Raw genomic sequence first — 22,981 nt, forward strand, 5'->3', positions numbered from 1 at the left:
CATGCAAACTGTTTTTTACATCTCTAATTGAAGTTGTGTTGTCTTTAGGGAGGGTTGACTTGACATTGACAAACTTCAACAGAATACAAAGATGTGAAAATGGGCTTATGTTTGCCTTGAAAGGAATTCACTGGCTCATACTGTGATGTTCCTTTTATTCCTAGGAATGTTGTAGGATGCTAAATTTACTTCTGTGAGACTAAAGGTGCTAGTTACAGAGCATTGGTAAGGGGTGTTGAAGCACAAACAGGCCATGCAGAAAGACTTTGATTTCTAAAAAGAAAATCTTTTATTTTTGAGATTAAAACAAGTACAAAGGATGATTTTGAAGTGATGGTGTTCATGAGGTTTTCTTTTTAATGAGTAAAATTCATTCCCGAGCAGACACAAGATGTTCTACATATTTTATTATTTAAAACTTGATACTCATTAGACTAGGAGGTCTGTATACATTTAGGAGAGCTTCATCCTGTATAGAAACAAATTGGGAATCTTATCTCATTTTTTGAGATGATACAGCAATGTGTATTGCTCATATTTATTAAAATAGAGTATTGGTAAATAATTAACTTTTTCTGAAGGTTTTTTCAAGGTTCCTGTATATTTTTCTTTCTAAAAATTGTACATCATGCTGGGTTGTTTGTTTGTTTTTTTTTTAATATCTAAAGGACAAGATTGGATTTCTTCTGTACCTGTTAGGATCACTTGTTTTTTTCAGAGGAGTCATTGCTAGGTGATGTAAGAGGGTGTAGTTTCTGGGAGGTGAACGTTTTGTCAATAAAAGTCAAGGCATGATATAATAAGATAAGGAAGATGGTGTGAATTCTAAAAAAAGGATGCTGTTAGCTAAGCCAAGACTAGGTTGGCTTTCCTGAAGTTGGCTTTGAACAGAGACAAAATTTGTTGCGTTTGTCTTTAGCTGCCTGTGAAGGTGTCCTTGTTTTTATTGCAACTGTATGATTTGGTATGTATTATGTTGCTGCTAAATGAATGTTAGACAAATTTTCTTGCTTTAGATATTAATAAAAATAATGCAAAATTACATATTGATGTTAACTTTATTCAAAATGATGCTGAAAGCACAACTGGAATATGGTAACTAGTAATGTATAGCACATTTAATTTGTGAGGCTACAGATTTACAGAAGACCTGCATTCTGCAATATGCTGAATATGGAGTATATAGTAAATATATTTGCAAGCATTGATACAGTGATCTTAAGAAAACAGAGTAAAGTATATTATTTTGTTGCAAAACTACTTTATACAGATAAGCAAATTATAGACACTAGTTCAACAAAAGGTTTAGTGAATATTCATCATGAGAGAAGCGTACCATTGGTAGTCTTTCCTAGCCTGGAGGCTGGAGATGCAAAAATGACTTTCTGTTATATTTCACCCACTCAGTTCTCTTCTATTTATATGGGAAAGACAGGAGATCAGCTAGAAATTACAACCTAATCCGTATTTTCAAGTGGCAATTTTTGAGAAGTGAACGTCAATAACATGTTGTTGGAGGCAATGAGATGACATGGGTTTATAGGGGCTTCTAGAGAACTTTTTGTAATGAAAATGTTTCCTGATCATAATCTTGAGATTTACATTGTTTGTTTAATCATCTTGTCTGTCTGTCTTCTGAAAAGGGATAGAAATTAATGTAGATATAGCAGATCCATAATAAATAATAACTTATGGCTGGTTGCTCAACACATGCATTTTCATCTGATTGTACTTGAGGATGAATGAGTGGGTTATTCATGCCTTGTCTAAAATAAATTTGCATTTATGAATTGGCAGAAACAGACATATTCTCTGGGTGACTGTTAAAGTGCCTGGTACACCACCAAGGACTTCAATGACTGAGCTGTCAATGGGTATTATTATTAAATCCCAGGGACTAAAAAGCCTCAAAGAACTTTGTTACAGTTTTATGAAGATTAGATTTTTGTCATCTTTACCTGAACTGGGTTTCACCTTACTCTGTGTGTAATCCTCTGATTTCTTAGTTTGCTCACAGAGTGAGAGTCTCTGAAGTGTGAGTAGCCCTTAGGTTAAACATATCTTATTTCAGTAGTCTGAGCTTGGTGCTTAACCCTCCCCCCCCCCCCCGCCCCGACAAGAAACTGCAGTTTTTCATACAGCTTTAGTTCACAAATCAAAAGAAAGGTAAATTTCTAGAGCAGAGCACTTTGCTTTGTCAGGGTAGCATGTTGTGAACACATCTATTGTGGTCATTAAGCCAGATAAAAAGTGGGGTCATTGCAATAATACTGTATATTTCAAAAGATTACTTAAAATGTTCAGTGTGCATGTAAAGAATATGTAAGTGTATTATATTATTTCATGTTGTAACATCTTAATATAAGTAGAGGGCTCCTCTGAAGTGAAAAATTATTAGAAAAGGCACTTGCTGACTGCATTAATAATTTTATTTTTAAAAATAAGAATACATTTGCAAATAGACTGTCTAACAGCCTCTTACAGAGGAACCATGCATGGGATAGGGCTCCATACTGTAAAACAAAACACAGCACAAGGCGTTCCATCATTTGAAAAAATGTTGGAGTTTTTTCATTGATGTGTAATTTCAAAGTACAGTTAGGGAAAAGGCTGTCTTGTTTTGGCCATGGGTGATAACCCAAAAATTAACAGTTTTCTTCTTTCTTAAAGCTCCTGCACAGCAAGCAAAGGAAAAGGCATTTTCTGTGAATATATGAAATTTCATATCAGGCAAAACTTAAGATTTTCATTATATTTATTTAAATGATCTTTATTCAAAGTGGGAATAATTTTTACCTAAAATAATATGTAATAAAGTATTTGTTGTTTCTTCAGGTAATATCCATCATCTCAGAGGACTGGAGTTATTTCAGAAAAAAACCAACCAACAACAAACAAAGCACTCTTTGGAGCTGCAGTTTTGGTGCACATGCAATGTGAACGACAGTGCTTGCAAGAAGGAATGACAGATTGGCTCTTAAAGAGCAAGAACTGTGTGTTAACTTTTCATTCTTTCTAGCCACACATGCAACCTTGAATTAAAGCTCCCATATATCTACATGCAGCCTGGGTAGGATATTTAAAAGGACTTCTCATTGGCCTTCATGTGTTCTGATAGTTTCAGGTGAATCTTTACAGTGTATTTATAGTGGAAGCAGAAGCTTCCAGGAACAGTTAATAAGTCTGACTACTTTTTACATTTGCTCATTTATTTTACAATTGAATAAAACCCCCTGAAATCTGGCCAAATAAAGTGAATCTGCTTATTTTAAGTCAATTTTCATAAAATAATCCCTTTTGTAAAATAGCTACCAGAATACTTTGCACATATCAAATAGTAAAATAAAAGTGATGCAGCTTTATATCAATATTAATATTTTATTGATATGGTCTCCCTGCACCTGCAGGTTTACTATATAGCATACTTATTACATTTAACAGCTTTATATAATCTAAATTGTATTGTAACAGCTTTCTAGACTCCAAGGTGTTGATTTTGTTGAGGGCCTTACTTCATGTGAAACTGTTTATTTTTCTGAAGTATCCTTTTTATGGGACCGTTCCCAAGAAAGGAGAGCTCAAGAAATCCCTGTAACATCTTTGGATGAAATGGATGCTGAAAAAATTAAAAAGAGAGGATGAAGCCCATCATTATCCCAGATTGGATTCTCTTCATGTACATCTGAAAGCAAATATTGTCTTACTGGAGGTAAGAATTAACTGTGTGCTACTTCTTTCCCATTCCATTTGAAATAGTAATACAGCCCTTTGATTTTTTTAACTTTGGCACGTCTTCAGTTAGATGTACACTTTTTTAGCTTCTTTGAAAGATAACTTGTGTAACTCAGAGGTTTTCCTGGACATTATTTTAAAAAAAATGAGACTAGATTCTTAGAAGATTTTTGCTCAGAGTTGTTTGGGACTTGTTAAGGTTAATAAAAAACAAAGAGGCTGAAAGTATCAGGTAGTCACCTGTTTATTCTTCTTCGGCTGTTTTGGAGAAGCATATGATTTACTTTCTATTGGAGACTCTTTACATGTATGCAATGTTATACATTAGCTGATGTCTAATACAGGATGTTAAAAAGTCTGTATTACTTTACCTCAGCTTCTAGATTCAGCAGATTAATGCATGTCACATAGAGTATGAATCTATAAGTGGAAGTACGTTGCAGATACAGAAAAAAAAATCAGGCTAGTAATTAGAACCCAACTTTCCTTGCATTGACAGCAGCCAAGTCATTTATTAAGTCAATGTAGCAGAGTAACACGGCAACATCACACTTGATTGAAATCTTGGCCAAGTCTGACAGATGTTTTCAACTCATTGTCAATCTCAAGTATGTTTTAATGACTTTCAAGTGGCTGGAGCTCCCCTCTGCAGATGCCACTGTTACTGAAACCATGAAAAGAATCTTTAGGGCAATGACAGGATGGAAAATTCTTTTGAGTAAGTGGTGTGTCAGAACAAATTCTAACTCGCAGCATAAGTGCTGTTCCTGAAGATGGTCCTCTCCTTTTGAATATATTGAGCTTGTGCAGAACTAGCTGGGTTTATGTGAATACCCCAAATTCTCAAAGCATTTGATTCTTGAAAATAAAGGTGGAATTTTGGGAGAGAGAATTATTCAAGGGTTACTGATAATTCCTGTTTCCATGTCACTCAGGAAAAAAAAAAAAAGTACTGTAACAATTGATTTTTCTGTTTACATTTGTGTGTCTGGCTAGGAGTCAGAAGAATGAAAGCATATCAGAATAGAAACAACAACAAATATTTTTTTATTGGGCTGAGCAGAAATGACGGTGACTCTTCAGCTGCGGTAGTATGATAGAACCAAACTGGATCAAGTGCAAAGTTGCTGATTGTAGCGCTTATCTACTTGGACAGTGGTTATGCACTGCAGAGCAGATAAGTGGGATGACTGAGAAAAAGAGGCTGAGATACAAGGGATGCCTAAGGTGGCAGTCCATTTAATTCTTCAGTTTCATAAGGTTTATTACATTCTTTGCTGGGCAACAGACCAAACTGATGTAAAATGAATTTTGGGCAAACCAAGTTTTGGTAGGTTGCCATATGAGTAAAGTAGACCTACCGAAAAACTGGTGAAGAATAAAGTGACTGATTGAGCCTTTTCATGACAATGTTTTCTTCATTTTCCATCTGCCCAAATGAATCTATTTCCGTGTTCTTCCTAGCTCTTTCTTCTTTTTATGCACATTTGCAATGTTTGAAGTCTAGTATGTAGTAGGATATATTTTAATATTTAGATGTATTTAGAATTGAATAAAGTCACAAGAAACCAGTTAATATAGCAAATAGGTAAATTCTTTTCATCCTACTTCAAAAATTAGACAAGAGCAGGTTTGTCCCTGAGTGGATGATAAACTTTGAACACAACTCATTGTTATCTTCATTGGTTAGTTGGATGTGAGCAGCATTATGTCATTTAACTTATTTGTTAACAGACAGACATTAAATTTCCCAGTGAATGAATGTCTTGATATTTCAAGCTTAAGCATACTAGAAATCATCCTGAACCAAAAACATGTCCTGGAAATGTGTCATTTAGAGGTCTATTAGTTTATCTGCTTATCACAGTAATACTTAAATTCATATATGTAGTTTTGAAACAAAAACTTTGTGGTTTAAGCACAACTCTTTGGTTTTTGCTTTTTTGTGTGTGTGTGAGAAATTTTTTAGTTTTCCTTCTTTCTTTATCACCTTAGCAACCCATTTGGCTGGTGAAAAACTTGCCCTGATAGAAGAAAATGTTTTGGAAGTATGATGCTGTAGGCTCTTTGTTAACATATTAGTTGGTAAATATGTCAACATATCTTGGTTGACATATTTGTCAACTGTATTGAGTTTGCATGTCAAGGTTTTGATAGTGGGGGGGCCACAGGGGTGGCTTTTGTAAGAAGCTCCTAGAAGCTTCCCATATGTCTGATAGGGCCAGTGCCAGCCAGCTCCAAGATGGACCCGCTGCTGGCTAGAGCCCATCAGTAATGCTGGTAGCGCCTCTGGGATAACACAGTTAAGAAGGGGGGAAAAAACCTGTGCAACTGTAGCCAGAGAGAGACGTGAGAATTGTGAGAGAGTCTGCAGACACCAAGGTCACTGAAGAAAGACGGGGAGGAGGTGCTCCAGGCGCTGGAGCAGAGATTCCCCTGCAGCCCATGGTGAAGACCATGGTGAGGCCGACTGTCCCCCTGCAGCCCATGGAGCTCCACAGTGGAGCAGATATCCACCTGCAGCCCGTGGAGGACCCCATGACAGAGCAGGGGGATGTGCCCAAAGGAGGCTGTGACACTGTGGGAAAACCATGCTAGAGCAGGCTCCTGGCAGGACCTGTGGCCCCGTGGAGAGAGGAGTCCATGCTGCAGCAGGTTTGCTGGCAGGACTTGTGACCCTGTGGGGGACGCCCGCTGGAGCAGTGTGTTCCTGAAGGACGACACCCTGTGGAAGGGACCCAGGCTAGGGCAGTTTGTGAAGAACTGCAGCCCGTGGGAAGGATTCACATTGGAGAAGTTCATGGAGGATGGTCTCCCATGGGAGGGACCCCACGTGGGCGCAGGGCCAGAGTGTGAGGAGTCCCCGCCCTGAGGAGGAAGGAATGGCAGAAATGACATGTGATGAACTGACCACAACCCCCATTCCCCGTCCCCCTGTGCTGCTCAGCAGGGAGGAGGTAGAGAACTCAGGAGTGAAGTTGAGCCTGGGAAGAAGGGAGGGGTGGAGGAAAGGTGTTTTAGGATTTGTACTTATTTTCTCCTTCTCTTACTGTGATTTGATTGATAATGAACTAAATTAATTTTCCCCATGTTGAGTCTGTTTTGCCTGTGACTGTAATCGCTGAATGATCTCTCCCTGTCCTTACCTCGACCCATGAGCCTTTTGGTGGGCAGCTGGTGTCCAGCCAGGGCCAACCCACCACACCAACGTATTCTTTGTTGAAGCAGCGTGTCAAATGGAGTTCAGTATTACCCAATGTATAACATTCAATGCGCATGTTCCAAAGCATGCTTTTAAAATAACCTACTAAGTGTGCTAACTGAAAGCTTTGCCTGCTTTAATGACTCTCTGTAATGTTAGGGCAAGGAAGAGGGAATTAGTTGTGAGGAGAAGCTGGCCAAAGCATTTTCTAGTTTTATTTTTTTTCTTTATTTAATAAATCATGCCATCTTTTATGTCTGGTTTCCAGTAGTTCCTGAATAAAATATTTTTTCAGAGTCTTTTTGCTGATACTAAAAACACACAAAAGCACTTTTTGAGACCCAGTTTGAGCAAATGTCTGGAATGTACATAAAGTGGTAGTATATAGAAATTCAGAAGGAAACAACCCATACAGAAGAGACTTGGAATTGGGTTCTAGGTCTCAACATGTATCAAGGAGGACTCATATTTATCAAAGGATTTATTTTAGATCCTTAAATAACTAAACTGTGCAAGTATAGAAGGATATAATTTCTGAAATGATTGTATTTATTATTTGATGATTTAACATACAGATGCTGTTGGGACACCTATGAAAGTAAAGGCTTCCTTCTAATAAAAGAGTTTATTTGGCATATGTAAGAAAGAAAAGGTTCACTCTTTAATTAGGTTTTGCACTGGTATCTGAATTCCATGTCTTGAAGAAATATGTGAGAAGTAGTGTTTTTAAATGATGAATCCAGAATTCCCTCTACAGCGGGGTCTAATGGCCTCACCTGCCCAGAGAAGTATACTTGCATTAATCTCTGAAAACTGCATGGAAAATAACAATCAAAACTGATTTTGTGCTACCAAGTGCTCATCTCTTTTTTTCAGAAAGTTTGAGTTGGGTGCTACAGTCCTGTGTCACTAGAACTTGTACTTCTGTCTCACTGAGGTACATGTGAAAATACAAGCCTTAAAATAACTCTTAAAAAATTCTTTGATATGCACATAAACAAGTGAGATATTGTAATTTCATTGAGAAAACTGTTGCCCAAACCAGCATCTTCAGGGATTTGGCCATTTAGCTGTATCTTATGTCAAGTTTATTGAAACTATGTAACTCCTTTTTTGGGCCTTTCTTCTTCTTCCAGCTTTACTGTTATCATCTGATGCACATCCTATGCATGACTGGGGAACATAAGAATGAGAAATATATGACCAGAGGTACTACATAAATCTATGAGACTTCCCTACAGCCAATTACAGTGGAGAAAATAAATGAGTGATGAAGTGGTTGCTGCAGGTTTAGAGGTGAGAGGACAACCAAGGAAGAACTGTGGTTTTTGGAGCAATTTGCTGGGTGCAATTGTGTATAAAATAAATATTCGCCTCATTTCATACTTTATGTGTCTGTTCCACTTTCAAAGCTGTGGCTATTGGGCTGGACTGTAGAAAGGGAAATTTTTCTGGCAGTGTGCCAAACCAAAGCTATGCTGATGTTCTACTGTATAGTGATTAGTATCACCATTCTTAGGTAATCACAACCTGATACAATCAAGTGCATAGCTTACTCTTTACTTTAACTTCAGTCCAAAGAAGAAAGGACAAATTTCCAATATTTCAAATCTGTTCCACTGATCTGTTCATCTGTTAAAGTTACTGGAAAGCTTGCATAAAAAATAAGCAAAGCTAACTTGCATTTTCACCACCTTAATTCAGCAACAGGTTATTCTGATTCAGTTACTGTGAAAGTAGGTCTCTGAGAAATCCAGCATTAGAAATCTGGGTTCATGTTTTCATTGGAATAAACCACATTTTGCATTTCAACTTACAAGCAGGAAAACCAGGCATTTGCTTGAGAAGACTGGTGCCTCTGAAACACATGTGCTGATTAGTACTGGTGTGCTACCAGCTGTAACTACTTAAGCTAGAGGGCATTTTGTATTCTTCCCCTCTCCATCAGTAATTGGCAAGTATATTTTCTGCTTACAATCAATTGCTTTTATATTCTGAGTAATATTTCTAAGTAAGAAGAAATATTACAGCAGCTAGAGAAGCCATTGATTTTAGGTAGAAAATGCCCTTTCCAAATGCCACTCCAGATGACTGAAATACAAAGAAAATCTGTGACATCACTAACATGGCAAATAAACCTGTCACTTGGCAAACCAAGGAACGAACACAAGTAAATGCGATTCTTAATTTAGGTTCTGTATGAACCATGGCATACAGACAAGGGAAGGATCAAATGGGGGCATCACATGCAAAGACCAATCTGTTGAGCTAGTAAGTGAAGAAAGCCTACATGTATATTGTGTAAGAGAGCATCAGATGCCCTGTTTTGTTTTAGGGAAGAGATTGGAGTGACAAATACAACTTTTACTGTCCTGGAGACTAACAAGAGGTTAATAGTGCTCTTGCAGCCCATGGACAAGTATGTGTGTTGTGGTACACTTCTAGATTTACACATGATGTGGTTTCAGTCTTTGGTGTATTCACCGTGGTGTTTCTGAGTACCAATCTCCAGTGATCCCTGTGAAGAATTGATTATTTTAGCTACTATTGGAAATGCAGAATGGAGAATAATGGGCATAAGTATCTTGGAAGTAATGTATCCAGTTGAGACCCTGCTTAGTTTAGTAGAGGTCAAGAGAAGAGCCAATACAGTCTTCGGGTTACCTTTGTTGTCATAAGTGCTTCAGTCTTCTGTCTGGTTATGGGGTATCTGTGTTATCATCATGAAGAAATACATAGAATTTTTTTGTTTAGAAATTGTGCTCTATGAAAGTTCTTGCAAAAGAAGAGGAGTGGGAGGAATGATTTCTGTTGTTTTTCTTCTGAAATGTGAAAGGTTTTCGATCATCTTTTTGTGCTTGAGGAAAAAAGTTACTTCCTAAACTGAGGGACCAGCAGTTTCTAGACTAGTGTTCTTAACTCATCCAGTGACAGTCCCATTGTTCTTAAAAATTACAAAAATCTCAGAGGAAACTGTTCATGGTAGGAGAGAAGACTTGAAAATAGTCAGAGATTTTAGATAGTCAGATAATTCTCAGGAGTCCTTGAGAATTATGAAGCTCAACGCCTAGATTTTAAACAGAGGCTTTAGTTGTCTGCAAGTCAGTTTACCAACAAGACCACTGAAATGATAGTTTAGCAAACCCCCATGTTAACAGTCTGGTTGCTGCATTTTGAAGTACTTAAAGCACATATGTCTTATCTCCTGTTCCACTCCCAAGTGGTGTATAGCCTGTACACTCTGTAACTGAAGCTAGAAGCTATGAATATAGGAACAGCTTAGGAATGGTCTGTGAATGAATGATCCCCTGGACCTCTCTAAAAGACATTTCTGTAGTATTTTAGGATCATCACAAAAGAGTCCCTCTGCTGCTTCTTGAATTTTGTAGTAGGGACATCCATGAGAACCAGCCTGGCTTCCATCTCTTCAGTTAGCACTGTGCTCTTGCTGAGTATTTCAGTGATAAACAGAAGGATATTCAGTGAAGGAACTGCTGCATTAATCCCCGTCCTTTCAGGGGAGTGAGAGAATAAATTATGAATTTTGAGTCTCTTCTGTAATTTTAACAAATCTCCCTGAGATTTGTTTCATGCATTGTTTCTGTTTAGTTACTTGTGCATTTTATAAGAGGGTCTTCAGCATCACAAAGAGCATGATTCTTCATGGTACATTTTCTACACCTCCCTTCCAAGTTAAAGTTAACAAACAACAAAAAACCAGCCAACATGTGTATGGCATAGCATTATGTGTACGTTTTAACCATACTGAAGCAAACTCATGTAATTTCATTTTTAAGTGCCTTCTGCAGTCACTGAGACTTCCAGGTTTCATGTGTCACTGGAGATCTGCATTGTTGTTGTTTTCAGAGAGCACTAGTCTTTTTATTGCAGCAGTACTATGTATTAACCAATTGCCTCCAGAAGTCAAGGGGATTTAAATCAACTGTTTCATCCAGAACCACCTTGGAATGTTGCCTGTCCAAGGCCTTTTTGGGCAGAACAATGACTTTACCCCCTTTATTCCTGGATGCTGAAGGGGCTGCCTGTCCCTCCCCAGAGAGCATGTATCTACAGTCACAAAGCTGTGAATTAGTGGGATAGCCCTGTTGAAACATCCCTGCTAATGTACATTATTGAGTACGAGCATAGTTGTATGCTGTGTCACTTTACACTGAAGTCACCATAATTTATTTCCTCTTTGACTGTGTCTTTGAATAAATTTTCAAATTCTCTTTATCTTTGATATCAGTTTCCAGCATGATAAGGCGTTCTTGTTCTCAATGTTCTGTTAAATTAAGTATCAACAGGTTATGACTCATGCTTCACTGGTGCGATCTTTCACTTCATCATGCAAGATGTGTATTTTTTAACTCAAAAATTTAGTATTTAGTGACACTATTTAGGATAGTTACGAGTTTATGGCTTCATGCCGAAACCTTCTGTACTTCTCTGAATAAAATGTAAACTCTAAACTGCAGCCTATTGCCAGGTGTTATTGTAGATTTTATCCTGTGATGTAACCCCGAATTTCACAAAAAATCTGTTGCTATGTCAGGGCTAATATCTTCATAACAGTCAAGGTGGAATTTCTAGTTAGCATTGCCTGCACAGGTGGCGCTAGATGATTGGCATGGGGTGATGGAGCATCCATGAGAAATGATGTTGTTTTGTGATCCTTAAATGCTAGCAGGACTCCTGTAAGATGGAGCAATCAAGTATCTGGCAGACCTGGGTGGCTATTCTGTTTCTGAGCCACTTCAGTGTGCCTGCTCCTGTGCTAGGCAAAGATCTTGTCCTCTAATCAGATGAACATTTCAGGTTTAGTTTTATTTCAGTCTTTAATTTGAGGCCATTTTTTAAGAAGCCATAAGCTGCTGAAGATGAGGATGGCTTTAGGCATCTCATTAGAGCCCTTTTTCATTTTCCTGCAGGTGACTCTGTGCTGTATGCAAACAGGTACCGCTTACCATGAAATGTGTTTAACCTTAACTTGAAGGCTTTGCGAGTCTAGAATTTAAATAGCATGTCAGAAGAAGTAGCCAGGCCCCCAAATATTAAACAGACTAAAATTATTGAGTGTTAAGGAAGTGAAATATCCTGCCTTTCTTCTTTGGCTCTAAGTAATAGGCTCTTTGGAATGAAGTTAAAGTAACTCGCTCAATACGGTAAGAACCTGCTTGTGACATTTCTCACACCACAACCTTTGTTTGAAGCAGGAGGCTGATGAGCATTTAAATATGTGACCATCGTGCATGTATAGGTTTTAGAGCTAAGAATTAATGACGCTTTATAACCTTAGTGGAGAGAAGCTTCAGTGGGCTGTGCTGAAAAACCCTCGTTTGATATTTGAAAATGGAACAGCCAAAGAAAGATTAAAAAAAAAATTGCTACAGGCTTCATCTTGCAGACTTTCATGAAAAGGTGAGATGAAAGACAGCAGATGGGTTTATCTTTTTACTTAGCATCAAAACTACAAATCAGCTTCATATAAACAGATCTCTCAGCCAAATATAGCTTGACAGTAATTCTATAAGATTCATCAAGTCAAGGGAAGTGATTAGGTCTGATGCCATGAAATAATATGAAAGTAGGATATCTCATGATTTCAATATTTCAGACTTGAGTCCATTAAATACAACTTGCTGATGAAAATGCTACCCTGTGTTGCAACAATTTTCGTCTTCATGTATTCCTTAGAAAGCTGCATAATTCTTATACCTTTCAAATTTTCATTTCCAGTAATCTTAAGCATCCCTGAAGCAATTCTCAGAGTGCAGATAATACTGTGACTTTCAACTTTCGTAAAATGATGAAGGTGGGTTTTTAAGCTTGTAAAACAGTTTTCTTCTGTATTAGTCTAACAGGTATGTTTTACACATTCAGAGTGTCAATATGGTAGTGTATTGAGCTGCAAATTCTCCAGCCAAAACACATAGGGTAAGGTATTTAGTGAGATGCGTTACAATCTTGCTTTCTTCTTTTTATAACAACCAAAGATGGGTCTCCACTGCCATGAAACAAGCTGAGGCATTTCCTGTTGCATCAAGGCTCTCAGAAATAATTTATTCTAATGAACTCTGTCTAAGCTTCTACAAGGGCAAATTTCTGTTTAATAATTTCTGAAAAAGCATATACTTAATATGTGCTTATGTTCTCATGCACTAAATCATATAGGCTCCTAACTCTCATTGACTCAGTAGGAATAGGATGCCTAAAATGCCTATGTAGGTTTGACTTCTACAGGTTTCACTATGTATAGAATCCAGTAATAATGATGTACCTGAGTTCTGTTTTTGTAAGTGACTTAAAGCCAATTTAAAAAAAATATTTAGATGCCTTATAATAAGTTTGCCTTCTCAAAATCACATACGTACCTTAAGCCTGTTGATTTTACTGGAAGTTAGGTAGCTAAATGCCTTCTGGATATGGTTATTTTTAGATTTTTCACATTAGCTACCAGCATATATTAAATAAGAGATGTGTGGGAGTGTTTGATTGCTTTGCTTACTTGTATCCTTCTCATGTGCTATTTAAAGCACGGTGTATTTTTTTAAAACCTTCACAAGGTTTCTGTACTGCTTGATTCAGCTGTTATATGTCTTTGAAATGATTAATTGATAACCCAAAGCACAGTGCCAGAAGAGGATGTCCTTGTTGATGAGTCTGGAAGATAAGGTCTGAACATGCAGCGTTGGGGAGTTGTGCTGCAAAATCTCATTTACACAAACAGATGTCAGGCAGAGATGTCTTGTGCACAAGAAAAGTACTAGGCAAGCCGAGGAAAGAACTGGCACTGTAGCCTACAGAAACTAATCTAGTTGTTGGAGTGCACAAACTCAGCAATCTGATAAGTGCCCAGTTGTAGGAGCTGTACCAGATCTGTGTTAACAGTGGGTTTTGCCGATACTACGTTGCCAAATCATGATTGTCAAACTTCAGGCTAATGACTGTGATTTAACAGGAAAGAAAAGGATACCAACCCTGCCAGGTTCTTTGTAATTACACTGATCTGAGGTAGAGTAATCTCTTTCCTAGCTGTACTGAAGAATAAAAATCTAAAACTTCTCAAATGAGTATGAAATTTGTGAGCAAATGAATGGCATTAGTGATGGCAGTGTCTCATAGAAGAGAATGATTAATAATCCTTCTTAGTGACCTCTTTCCCACTGCAAAAGAGGCTAAGTGTGTTTTTTAAGGACAGATTTAAAGCAAATTTCTCTGAGCAGGTTTCCAAACCTAGCTCATAGGGGGATGGTATTTTTCAAAGCAGATATCTCAGGTTAGATATCTAACCATGTTGTTAGGCCCTTAATTAGAGTTCTCTTTTATAAGGGCTCCTGGGTGACTGCATGAGCCACTCTGCAGGGAGCTCTTTGTGAAGCTAGGTGTAAGTGTCTCAATTTTCAGGCTTCACCTCTGCAAAAGAAGTCCTGCGCAATACGGAATGGTTAAATCTGTTGAGCTCTGTTTAATAGGATTCTAGGGACCTTCTTTAAGATCTTACAAAATGCTGGTAAAGAGTGAGAGAAAGCAAAATGCCAGAAAGAATGTAGCTTGCTTTGAACTCTTCCATGTCAATTCAGTATTTTCAGAGTGGACTGTTTTAATAGCTGTATTTGTGATGTTCCTAAGTATAACAATAAAGATGGGGACAGACTTTTTAGCAGGTCCTGTAGCAATACGACAAGGGGTAGTGGTTTTAAACTAAAAGAGGGTTGATTTAAACTAGATTTAAGGAAGAAATTTTTCACAATGAGGGTGGTAAAAAACTGGCCCAGGTTTCCCAGGAAAAAGTGCACTATTTTATTAAGTGCACCTGTATATGCCTATAGATATAAGGAAGACATTTTTCACAATGAAGGAGGTGAAACCCTGGCCCAGGTTGCCCAGAGAGGTGGTAGGTGCCCCATCCCTGGCAACACTGCAGGTCAGGTTGGACGGGGCTCTGAGCAACCTGATCTAGTTGAAGATGTCCTTGCTCATTGCAGGGGCCTTGGGCTAGACAACCTTTTATGGTCACTTCCAACCCAAAGATTCTATGATAACAGTGAAATGGCTTGCAGAATGTCTGCTTACTCTAGCAGAACGATATATGCTAATGTTTTCACTGTTGGGTGCAATTAAATAATCTGTTCAGAGTTTATCAGTTCTTTGGGCATTGTATACTTATAAATCAGACAAGAGAGCTGCCCTCATACTCATGAGATGGTATTTCCTGAGAAGAGTGAGGGCTCAGCCATCTTGGGTTCCCTATCTGTGTTGACTGGGCTCAAGAAACCCTTAAGAAAGTTGTTAAAAATGACAGTCCCTAGATATGTCTGTTTGAAACATTCATTCAACTTTACTCTGGGGCCTTTGACTCTGAAATGTGCAGCGTTGCTTGCCCTAAGAACAGGGAAAAGGCAAAGGCAATTGCCATCAACTTTTAAGGCAGTTAAAAGCACACCTGGTACATTACTATGTAGTCAATGCCTGTCATTGTAATGAATACTGAATGTAGTGTATAGATATGCTTCAAGTTTAAATCTTACAAGATTTCCCAAGTAGTTTCTTTCAGATGAAATTGTGGCAGTTGTGGGTGAGCTTTTGTTTTTCTGGAGTGTATTATGGGATACTTACTCCTGTGGTACACTGGCTAGCAATGCTATAATACTTCATTGATTATATTAAGTCTGCCTAAAATGAGTGCTGGGCATGCTTAGAGCTTTGCTGCATTCAGGGACTAAGATGTGAAGTTTAATGACAGTAGCAGCAGCAGGAAAAGGGATATGTGCTTGGGTACTATAACTCCTGAAAAGAAGGAAAGAACATAACGAATATGAAAAGTGGGAAGATCTTGGAGGCTGTCATAGCATTTTTCATTTAAGTCTAATGAATAATGCTAAAAGGAGACTGAGGCACTGAGCTTGTGTACTTCGCATGCAATAAAAAAGGCTGTTACTGAAAGAAATGCCATTGGCTGTAGTGGGTAATGTACCCCAGCTCAGTAACATGAAATACCATCCAGCAGTCATATGCTTGGCTGATGCAGGGAGAAATAAGTAGGGGAAAGATCTTCCTGAGAACTTGCACTACATAGTTAATAATATTTTTATTTTATTAATCAGAAAACCATCCTTCTTTCCCATTCTTTGAACATTGTCTTATTACCTAAACTCAGTCTCAAAATTTAAGTGCCTGCTTTTGATAGAGTGTATTCTATACACTAAACTTAGTAAGAAAGGAATAGTCTACATCCCAGTTTCAAGCAAATAACTTGTTCCACCCAGCAATTAATAGCTTAGTGCTCTGGTGGGACAGAAGTGGCCTTCAGGTGAAACTAATTACAAAAGGGAGGCTGCCAGGTGCTATTAGTGATTGTATATGAGGAAGAAAGGCTGAGAAGCTTCTTTCATTTTTCTTTGTTCCTCCTTTGTGCCTGGAGGTTTTGCTTTTGTCTCTGGGGGAAGGAGGTATATTTGTTCTTGAAGAGGTAGGGGGGTATTCTGTGCAATGGAGCTCTTTTAGTAGTTTTTACAGTGAAAAATGCTACAGGACTCATTGAGCCGCAGGCCCTCTGATTGTGGAGGTATGTTTCCTCTGGGTGTGGAGTTGGGCAACTGTCTATGGTACAACAAGTGTTTGTGCTAGTTCCTCTTATTACTGTTGACTTAAAGGTACAATGATTTCCTGGTCTTGGTTAAGAAGCAGTGTAGTGAGCAACTTGATTTTCCAGTTTTTTGGCAATCTTGTAGTGTCTAAAATAATGCTGTGAAGACCAGCTAGGTATTGTTAGTGGAGACGTCCTCACTGTGCTATAAATATTTTTTTTTTTTTCCTTAAAAATGAGCAATCTTCTAGTGAAACTTGTCAATGGAAAGCGTTACTCTCTTCTGGTTGAATTGTTTAGTGTGGTGCTTACTTTAAAATAACTAGAGCTTTTGGCATTTACTTATGTAGGAATTGAATCAGTAAGAAAAAAATGCTAAACCTGTTTTTTGATGTTTAGAGCATTTTAGTCACTGAAATGAAAGACAGCTGTCTTAGTACTTATGCTTTGCAAATTTTAATTGTTATTCCAGTAAAACACTAATAGCCAGTGCTGCTTCACAGACCAATTTGAGTCCTTTTTTTTTTTCCTCCGGTTTCTCTTTTTTCTAAGGAGATTTTAGTGATGTTGGCTGTAAGGTTTCCCATAATAGAACAAAATTGGTATTGCAGAAATAGCTAGCTGAATGAAGGCCTAGTGTCTTTGATAGTACATGTAAAGTAGACTTAGGTAAAGATTGCTTAAGAATTTCGTCTTGGAGTTTATTAGAATTTCAGGTTTCTAGTGTTTCTCTACTCTCTCACAGTGCTATGTACCATTGAGCTTCTAACATGGTAAATGTATGCAAGTGCTCTGACTCCTCTGGGTTCCAGGAAAGACCCAGTTACCTGTGAAGACTTTAAGTGATATCAGGAGCTAGTCATGACTCTTAAGTGTGGCTGTTGTATAGATAAGTCAAGTAAAAGAAGAGAGATTTTTTGGCAAGTATGTTATTTTCACAGAAAGCCTTAATGCCTTCCATATTTTGTACTGAGTGAGCTGATCCTGTGAACTTGTATATACATAACTACTTGAAGATATCAGTTCTTTGTTGGTTTATGATGTTATGGGAGACTAGATTCAAACCATAAGATTAATAGTTAATGATGTTGTGAATGAAGATGAGGTCTTTCAGCAAAGACTGGGAAATATTTGAAATATGAACCCAAACTTAACAAGTCACTCAGTGAAGTAATCTTCTTCCTTTGTGGTTTAGATATAAAACAGCTTAAATGACTAATTTTGCAATTATTTTTTTTTAAAATACCTTCAATAGTATTTAGAAATATAGAAGAAAAGATTTGTCACTTTCAGAAGGCTTGAGACCTAAATGAGTGACAAGTGGTCTTATAGATTATAAAAGACTAATTCATGGTGCAATATGCTGAAATGAGTATGTATGGCAGGCTGCAAATGCATTCATGGAACTTTCTTTTATCTTCAGGAAAAAACCTTTCACGGTGTTCCGAATATGGATGATGATTATTTGGATTGATCTATTATGTTGAAATTTTAACTATGCATTTGTTTTGTGTGTGTGTCTCTCTCTTATTTTTTTTTTTTTTGTAAATATGCAGTATAATCACTAAATTAATTTCCCTGCCAAGAGGGTAAGGGTTCTTATGAATCTTATGTCTACACATGCCATAGTAATTTTCTGGGGAATCAAAGATGATGATCATTAGTTAAAAGAGTCTTTAAGACTTTGTGAATTCCAGGTCATGCAAACAGTAAATGAGGAAGTGTTGGTAGTTGTCAGTGAATTCTTGCCACTACAATCTACTACCCTGGACTTACATTGCCACAGATGTCTACTGAATTGTAAATTACATATCTGATTCAATAGTACCTAACAGTCTTTTGTGACTGAAAAGATAAACAGTTGTGCTCATAGTAAATTGTACTGTATGTATTGATCTCTTAATAACCCACAATTATAAAACTATACTAATGATTTATTGTCTTTCTGTAATATAGAAACTAGATTTTAAATATCTGTTTTGCAGCATGGTGGCTTTTCAATACCAGGAAGTGAATTATCCACATTCACTTTTTTGTGTTCTCATGCTTTTCTCTCTGGTTGTCATAGAAGAATGTGCTCCCATTCATACATCCCCTGCAATAATATGTTAGTAACAAAGCCAAAAAGTATGCTTGCCATTGTTCTGCTACGTTGTGTGAAAGTAGTTGTTGACAGCATGCAAAGCTGCTGCCTAAAATGACTTTTTTTTGGCAATCTGACAACTATTGAATCCTTGACTCCTGAAGTAGCATTGAGGTCCTCAGTGCCCTGCTGTATTCCTACAGAAATATTAGAAATCAGGCAACATTTAAATACTGAGAATATGGTTGTTACATGTGCCCATGTTCTCTTCTGTCAGCCTTTCTTTCATTTGAGGATGTTTAATACTGCTTAACAGTGTTTTCAAAACTCCTACTAGTGAAATCATAATCCAGAGATGGTTTAACATATTTTTAAAAATGCAATTCCCCTTCTATTTACATTTTCTGAACTCAGAGTAATTATTAACAGACACTGAAAGGAAGCTAAAAACAAATAGGTCTTTTCAGCTTATAGGTCTGCTGATTGTTCATTTGTGTCTGCTCATGAAACTTCAAAAGTTCACAGCATTTTCTTGAGAAAAGTAGACTAATATATTGATGTATGCTATTTTTATAAAGTTACCTTTTCTACAAGACTATTTTTTCACTTTAAAAACTGTACGTTGAGGGTGTGCTAAGAGGGCATAAGCTGAGCATGGTGGAACGAGAAAGACGTCCCTTAACTGAGTATATGGCACTTACTGAGAAATTATCTTCTTGATATTGCCTAGCTGGTGGTGTGCACTAAATCAAAGGGAAGAAAATTTTGAGAAAATGTGTAAATTCACAGCCAATCATTAATATTAGAGAAAATCAGCTAGTATCCGCCAAGTCTGGATAACAGGTCTGTTTCTCTAAGGTCTAAGGTTCTTTGGTTTCCATTGACTTACTAGAACACATTCAGAAGGAAGGTCTAGTCTAACATGTTCAGACTCTTTTGGAAAAGAGAGAAGCCTGTTTAGTTAGCACAGAGGAAACAGAACCATGTAGAGAGTTTTGCATATGATAGTAGCTTGAAAGTGTCTAGTCTTGCTGCTACTTTAGCATCTCTGTTGAAGTATAAGGTGTCTTAAAAAAACCCAAAGCGAATCGACTTATATCTCTGGGGAAATCAATATTTCGAAAGTAGATGACAATGAAATCTGCAGACTGACAGATATTTTTACTCAGCAGAGGGCTTTGGAGCAAGGAGGTGCAAGAACTTAAAAAGAAGCCAGCATGTCTCCCTCCCCACATGGCGTTATGGAAGAAAGTAGGATAATTTTTAAGTGGCCTACAGTGGTAACTGTATGATATATCTCAACAGATTGAGATGTCACACAGTGGTTCTGCTGAATATAAATTGTCAACGTTGCACGTAATTCTTTGCTTTTTCTCGCAGCACGTAGTACGAAAATGAGATGGCTAGGTGTCTAAATCACATAAATGACTATTTTGTCTATCGGTGTTACAGATAAAAGCCAATAACAAAAAATAAAATAAATGACCTGAAATAGAATTTTAAATCAAATAACTTTTGATATCTCTACTCATGACATTTATTAAGAGAGGTCTAATAAGAACATGCAGCAACTTATTGAAGCATGCTTTCACAGCAGTACAATAGAGAATGCCTTGCCTTAGTCTCATTACTGCTACCAGAATTTAAGGCATTATTCTGTACCTGTTATTTTGGCAATTTTACCCCATAGAGTCTTAAGCATTTGAGGAACAGAGGATGGCTGGCAACTGTAGCTTGAGAAATGAGAGCTGACAAAGTAAAGTGTCCAGCTGCAAGATAGAACTTTCTCTTAAAAAATGGTTATTCTGTGTTGCTGCTCAAAGATAGCATTCTCTGTCCCTTGAATAGGATTGCTCTGAGCAGATATTCTTCTTATCAGGTGTGTGCTACCCAGAGAAATTAAGTTCTAATCACACTTCAGAGACCTTCTATCTGCTGGTTAACAGGTGAAAGTACAAGTGAAACCTTTTCACTTAAAAGTTTTTAAAAGTCAGAGTAGTAGTGAAGTGAAAATACTTGCTTTTCTGTGCATAATGTAGCCATTCTGACTAGTGTCACTTCTATGATAGAAACAAAATTAAAAGACCTTTGGACTGTGGTTACCAACACTTAGAATCACAGAGCAGCTTAGATGCTTAGCTTTAAGTACTTGTGCAATCCTGTTGATCTCTACTAAGCTAATGACATAATTAAGCAAATGCTTTTTAGTGTCCTTGAGTGATACAGGCCAAAGTATCTGCTCTTTTTCATCCCTTTTTAGTAATATTTTAAGTAAAACAGATAAAGTGTGATTGCTATTTTGATCTCAGCTGATTTCCTTATCCCCATAGTATTGCTTTTAATAGTGCCTTAAGACTTAACAACTTGCAAAGAGAGTTAGTTGGGAATTTTTGACTGAATGTTCTTCATCACAATACAAGTTTGTGAAACTTAGTTATAAAAGCATTTTGTTAAATTCAAAGTATTGACATTTATGGTTGGAAGAAAAGACCTATTCTAGAAAAGCTATGTCAGTTTGTGTCTTAAGTCTACATATGGCAGCATGCCGCCACACAAGGAAAAGGTTCATTATTGGGCCATATTTTTTTATTTAAATTAGTTTACTTACTTGGTGATGGCTCTGAGTAGCTGTACCTTGAATTTGTGAGGCTAGTGTCTGTCAGTTTATTGTTTGTCATGAGCATGTTTTGCTGAAGAATGTAATTTAACTGAAACTGTGATTAAAGACCACTTCGGTTTTTGCCAAGTTGGTTGCTTGGCAAAGTGTCAGCATAAAATCAGCAGCTATTGCACATAAAATAGCCTGTTTTAAATCAGTGGTGTACGGTGGGTCATATTTCACATTGCCTAAGCTCTAATTGATTCCCTGGAAGTGCACCCAGATTTAAGTTGGCTCATTATTTTAAGGCAAACCTGCATTATTTGCATTGAGGGCATCATTAGGGTTTTGGGGCATTTAACCACTGTAACACAGTTAATGAATGACATAGCGCCAGGTTCAGTTGCCAAGTTTTTTATTTTATTCTTCCCTTAGGGAAAATGTGCTAAATGTGTTGGAGGTTTAAAGCCCAACTGTTTTGTTTGAGGAAATCCTGGGCATCCCAACAGTGTTCAGCTTGCATTTTATCGAATATCCCTTTAGTTTCAGGAGGCGTTTCAGCCTTTGATACCATCCCTAAAATTAAACTGTGTGCTTTGTGGGAAAAGATATGGAGGGGTATGTTTGGAAAGCAATAGCCCATGGCCTATGTTTTATGATTCCTCATAGGGTTGCAAGGTGATGAAGAGCACGGTGTTAAAAGGCTTTGGCTACTATGTGACTGTTATCAGTTTTGTGTAAATACATTTAACTTAAAAGTAAGTAATATCATTATATAAAATGAGAGGGATTAGGTGTTTATACAACTACGGTATTATGACTTTGGTGCTAATTCCCACTATGATTAAGTAATTGTTTTATATTAAATGATAATGTAACTGTCTTGGTAGCTTTAAATAACATGTTCCTTGGACAAACATAATTTAAAGCATTCCCATTATTTTCATCAGGGCCACAAAAACGTTGCTACAGATAGACATGGTTTAAGGGTGATTTTTTTTTGTTTGCTGTTTTTTTTAACTGTTTTGAAATTGGTTAGAATTTCATTAAGAAATGAGTAATAAGTTAAAAATGTTAGTATACCACTGTGGTGATGGGTGAGAAAAATAACTGCTTGTCACTCTGCAGGTATTCTGCTGACTTGTGCTGGGACATTTCATGTGTTGCCTCTATTGAAATAAGTTCTATCTGTGGCTAATGATCCTTGTCTTATGTGAACAGAACTGAAAAATAAAAAATAATGATGTAATGGTCTTTAATGACACTGCAATGGTCTGAGAAGCCATTGCAAGTGTGCACCCCAACTAACCATTTACAGGAAGATAGGGATGCCTACACACAGTGCACTTAAGTCTTGGGAGTAATAAAAATACATGTTTAATAGACTCCTAATCAATGTTCCCTTATTTATGGATATTTGTGACTTCACTATTTATGTGACTTGATAACATGAAGCTGTATTTGTAAAAGATGGTAGATTAAAATAGGCATTTTTCTGGTAATTGCCCTTAATACATTAATGAAAGGAACTTGCAAGGGGATAGCTTTGATTATTTCATTGACACCTTCTGAGTTAAGAGAGGAAAATGACCGTATCCATGTTTACAGAATTTATTCTGTAACGGGAGATGTGTCCATCCAGTGTTCTAGATGATAGTGCTAGTTCTAATAATAATACTGTCTCATAAGTGATATAGGGAAGTAAGCCTTATGTCATCAAGACCAGGAACATATTAGCAATAGTTTGCAAAATTACTTAACCTCCTCCCCCAACCC

The sequence above is a fragment of the Phaethon aethereus genome (assembly GCF_964289735.1).
Source record: "Phaethon aethereus genome assembly, chromosome: 4".
NCBI classification, from domain to species: domain Eukaryota; kingdom Metazoa; phylum Chordata; class Aves; order Phaethontiformes; family Phaethontidae; genus Phaethon; species Phaethon aethereus.